Genomic DNA, 6,000 nt, shown 5'->3' with positions numbered 1-6,000 from the left:
ACGAGCAGTAAATGACAGATGTGTTAATTAAGATACGGAGGCAAAGCCAAGGTTGATGTTCTAATAAACAGGTCATTAACTTTGGTAATGACCAATTTGAGAAGATGATTGTTATTACAAACTATATTCCATGAGTTACGAGCACAACAGTATAACTTTGAAGCACAACCAATAGTCAGATTATAATGGGAAGTGTTCTAAAACAATGGATATTTCTCATATGTCACCTTGCCAATTTGTCACCTAACACATTTGCAAAATGTGATTTTATAGAAAGCAAAACTTATTTAATTCTTAATTAATTAAATTCAAAGAAATAACTGGACTTTTCTTTAAGTCAAGTGGAAAGCTTTGTCAATGATAATTTTAAGATTCTGCCTAAAGTAAACTTGTCCCTATATTAGCAATTCTTTCCAGAGCCTACAAATGATGTTTAAACAGATTGAAGAAATGTGGTAGAAATTAGAAATATATCAGAAATATGTTGGAAAGGAACTTATGAATTAATCTGTCCTCTCCCTGGACTAACGTCAAGAGTTCCCTCTACCATATCTATAGTAAATTGTTCTTTAAAAGTTTTCTGCCTGAACCTCAAACATCAGCATTTTTCTTCCTCATAAGAGAATCTATTCCATCTGAAACAGCTCTTCTGGCTATAAATTTTTCTCTGATTGAGAAATAATTTCTACAGAAAAGGAAAATAATGTTTGTTTCATAAAACACAAATTTAAAAGCCTGGAAATATTTTATGCCTTTTCTACAATTTCCCTTTTCTAATAAAATATGCTATGTAATCATCTTGAAACTTGCTGTCATTTCCCATGTGATGTGGCTTGCAGATTCCTCACTGTGGCAGCTCCTTTTTTCCTGGTTAGAACAACGAACCTTTCAAACTCTGTTTTCCCTTATTTCTTCCTACTTTAGAAACTAGAAAAGCTAAACATCCACTAAGCTTGCAACTGGGAATGACCATTCTTAGTCACACTATGCAGAGAGATATAAGCAAAAGTCTACTAAGAGCTTCTGGGAAATCTATGCTTCCTAAAAACAAGCTCAAATATACATTCTCTCCCATTCTTTCCTTCTTGAATATGAACAGATACCTGTATCTAAAGGTACTTTGTTGCTTGTATAAGGACAAAGTACCAATATGCTAACCATGGCATACTCAATACCCTACATCCTTGGAAATATCGTGGAGTGGATGAGATCATGTAAACAGCCCCAAAATGTGATAATATATGAGGAAGACATCTATATATATTAAAGAGACTGCACTGAGTTTTAAATCCATTTCATGGAGTAATTAAATTTCCCCTTGGGTGTTTCCTCTTGGCTTCTCTCCAGTCTTTATTCACCCACTAGGGGAAGAGTTATCCACCGTCATCAACCACAAGGCATTGTTCTTATACTATGTTGGGATTGGCCTAACTGTGTAGGTAGCATGTCCTGCCAACATCTCCCTTTACATCCTTTGTAATCTCACAATGCCTTTCCCAAATTGAAGTAATGATCTTAAAAACCTATCCCAGTTCTACATCACTGTACATCACCCACTGGGGGTGTTTGTAGACTGTCCTAAACTTTCAGACTGACAAAACCACCACTGGCTTCCATGGACTCAGAAAGTGATAGGACAGGAGCAAAGCATGCCAGCCTTGTGGTACTGGCCATTTCTCCCCAAAGGGAATCCTTGTAGCAATCCAGCTACCAGTTCTGAATGCCATTAGACACTGTCCTTATAAGGTGGGTGTAGTAGGAGCTACTCTTACTTAAAAGCTTCTTCTGTAGGGCTTTTCTAGGAAGTGATTAAAATATGGATAATTGAGCTTTTGTGAAAAATTGCCTGGGACCACACAGTTCAATCTGTTCTTTTTTACATGAGAAATAGAAGGCACAAAGAGATTAAATGACTTTCCCAAGAATACAAGGTTACTTAAAGCCAAGTGCTAGACTAGAGTGCAGGTCTCCCAACAACCAGAGTCCAATATTCCAGATAATCATATTTCTTCAGGTTCAGTGAATAATTTTGTTGTTATTTTTGCTTTAATTTGGTTGGTCAGTTATTTTTTTTTCCTATACCTTCTGGAGTGAAAGTCAAAAATATAAATATATGAAATTGACCCCCATGTTTATAAAAATGTCCCTGTTGATTTTGTATTTGAATTTTAATCTTTAAAGTAAATAAAAAGGGATGTCCAGATGTTATTAACTCTTTATAATATACTAAAATTAAAGAGAATGAAGCCACATATATACTTATAACACATATTGATTAAAAATCACTCTTTTAAACATATTTTGCATTCTATTTGTAAAAAAATTCTGATTTTCAAATAGCAACATTTCATATGATATAGCAATTATTGCAAATTGTATCTTTGGTAGTATCATTACTCAAAATAGAAAACTTGTACCCATATCTGATTATAGTCAAGAATTGAAAAGCATAATCACTCATATGTGTGTCGGTATAGTAAGGCGTAGTCAAAAGGACTGAGGAAGGCAATTATTAATAAGTATAATTATATATAGTATCATCTATTGAATGCTTACTATATACTAAGAACCATTAGAGGATCTTTACTTGCGTGAAACTATTTAATCCTCACAAATATTTAAAATTGTATCCCTAATTTTATAGGTGAAGAAAAGTACACACACAAAAAAATGATTAACTGATCCTATATCACATAACTAATAATTGGTAGAGACAAGATTGAAATAAAATGATGCTTTGGTTGTATCAATGAAAAAAGCATATTCCTCAAATTCCTACAACACAGCATCACCACTGACTGAGACAAACAAATGTATTTTAATGAAAACCATTTCTAATTAGATGATTTCAGTGCTGCTATTAGAGCTGTGTTTCTGATATGTTTCATTTCTATTAAAATGACAGACAAGAATAGATGCTGATAACAAATGGGATAGCAGAATGTTGGCAACAAAATTAGATTAATGCTTCCAAGATCCTTAAAAATGTGGTTGTTGGTTTATTTTCAAACAGTATTAGATGTAATTCAATAAAAGTGGCCTATTTTCTTGAGGCCACGATGGCATATATAAAACACCATATCAGCAAAAATTCTACATTTAACAGGTAGTATTCTTTATTTTCCTTATTATTTCTATGCCTATGCAATACAAGATAAATGTTAAGAGTGAAACTTTTCCATCAGTTTAACCAGTGGCTTTTTTGACATGATTCCAAAATATTACTGTGTACAATTATTAAGCTAAACTGTCCATTTTAATTAAATTGGCTCAATATTTTGTTTTATGGAATTTGTGTGTCTATGTAAAACTTGTCAGTATCAGTGGAAAATATTGGCTAGTTTGTTCCAAAAATAAAAGATGCTCTTTTGGATGATATAGAAAGTATTTAACAAATCAATTAAAAATCATCTCTTCATCCTTTGACTAATACTATATAAGACAGAAAAATCTGTGTTAATGTTCATGGTAACATAAAATATAATTTCTAAAAGAGTGGTGATACTTGCAAAAGAAATTCAAAGGGTGTAAAGATTAATTTTGATTGATGTAAAAGATTTGTTTTGTGGTTTTTTTGGTTAAAAAAATGTGTAATTTAAAATGATTTTGGCTGCCCTTGTATAACAGTAAAGATTTTCATAAGAAGAAATGGAAGGACAATATGATGTTGAAATGAGGAGAAATAAATACATAGTAAGTGAAGCAGAGCAGTAAAAGATAAAGATGGAAAAAATATATTAGTAAAAACAAGAAATTTTTATTTGTAATAGAATAAGGTTATGGGAATTATGTCTTATTTATAAAACCAAATCATATTTTTTCATTGTAGCACTCAGGAGATCAACTGTAAAATAAGATTACTGTGCAAATAACCCAACAGAAAGTAACTAGAAAGCCATAGTGGTAACAGAAGAAATGAAAGATTAACATGATAGGTTCATGTGTCTATTTGTGTGAACGGTGATAACAGTACAGCTATGAAAGCTTCTTACAAAGGATGCATCCATGGGACTTATCATTTGTTAAAATGGGTATGGGGTGGAAAGTGTTAGACACACAGGTAAATGTTAACAGTAATACTGGTAGGTCAGCTCTTGGCTTCTATAAATGATGGTGTCATTATTAACAAGGATCAGGTAGACATCAGGACCAATTTAAATTGAGTGCATCTTTTACTGAGAAATAATGAGTTTTATTTTTTACATATTTAATGCATCCTGGCAGAAATGTCATATAAGCAAAATGAATTATAAATCTAGATTTTTGAAAGGAGGTTAATCCTAAGTACATAAAATTAGAGCCATTCTCATAGAGAAAAAACTTAAAATGGTGTTAATGGATACAATTTTAAAGACTTCATATTGAGAGGAAAACAAAAGGAAGAAAATAACTTTACAAAACACTTGCATTAGGGAATGGGGAGGAAAATAATGTTTTGATGAAGGGAAAAAAGTTATTTAAAAATGGAAGGAGATTACCTAAAATATATATTAAAAAACAATAAAAAATAAAAATGGAAAAAGCATCAATAATATCTGAGAAAATAAAGGAAGTAAAATACAACATCTAGCTCCAAATTACTAGAGCTAAGCAGGGTCTCAGATCCTACCCAATCCAAGGAAAATTGATTCTAGAGAAAAGCTCTAATCCCTGTGGGAAACCAAATTTAACTGAGAAATGATGTTATAGATCATTCTTAGAAAAGCAGACATGGAATAGAGTGGCAGTAAGTCACAGCAAAATGAATTGTTGAGTAGCAATGAGGATCCACTGGGGGTTAAATACTGTGCTGGTATATAATTATCACCATTTACCAAGAATTGGTAAAGCAAGCAGGGATTCTTATTTAAGTCTGGAAAAAATATGGTATATTAGAAAGTCAAGGAGGCCAGTAGTTCTAGACACTACATGAGGATAATCTAGGTTAAGAATCAGGAAAGATCAGAAAGGAGAAAATCAATTGCAACACAAAATAGATCACGGTGAAAAAAGCACTTTGAGTAGAAGTAAGTAATGGAAGAGATAGAGGAATATGAGGTTGTGATTACAGAGGAAAGAGAATAGATTTAAAGATACGGAGTGATCCCAAGCGAAAGTGAGAACCGCTTGAGGGGTGGTGTCAGTGGGTGGCAGATATGGAGGAGAGATGAGACACAGATGGTGAGCATCAGGGGAGATGTCAGACTGAGAGGGTTTTAACTTGGATGGCAAAGTCACGAAGGATAATATTGGAGGGGGTAGTGATAGTTGACTCCTGGTTTCAGAACTCATTGAGGTATATAATGTGGAAGGCTAAAATAAAAGCTTTGTTAAGATTTATTAATAGACTTGCTTGAACACAGCAAAGAGGAGAAAGTGCATACTGGAAGGGCAATTTTCAATTCATGAAAATTTTGTACAAGCATATGTCAGGACATGGTCATACATTTTGACTTGGTACCATTAAGGAATGTTATCCTTGTTCAATTCCTTCTTCACTGTAGAAAAATACACACACACACACACACACACACACACACACACACACACACACACACACAGTCGTTTAGCTGTCCTTGGTCTGTATTTTGAAAACTTCTACTCCATTTACTTTGCTTCTTTTATCTCTCCTCCACTTTCCAATTCTTAATTATTTAAATACTATGAAGAATGAATACTATAGGACATGGGCTAAAAGACAGAAAGAGACGGAAAGAAGTTATTCTAGAGCTAGAGATAACCACGTTGAGGAATAGTAAAGGATGTTATTCAGGAAAGAAAGTGTTGTTTAGTGATGATAGTCAATCAATCTATAGTCATGAAGTAGTGGAAGAATTCAACAATTTTATCAGACCTCCTCCTGAATACATGAGTTGAGGCAATTTGGGGAAAGGGTAGGTCATTCCTGAAGGGAAGAAGCTCTCTTCTAAAGATTGAAGAAAAGTTGAAATGATAGAAGAAATGATAAAATAAAAGGTCCAGGAAGTGAAGGAATGATTCACCATGGCATTGGAAACCCAA

This window comes from Microcebus murinus, chromosome 26 (assembly GCF_040939455.1).
Source record: "Microcebus murinus isolate Inina chromosome 26, M.murinus_Inina_mat1.0, whole genome shotgun sequence".
NCBI classification, from domain to species: domain Eukaryota; kingdom Metazoa; phylum Chordata; class Mammalia; order Primates; family Cheirogaleidae; genus Microcebus; species Microcebus murinus.
This window is presented reverse-complemented; position numbering follows the sequence as displayed.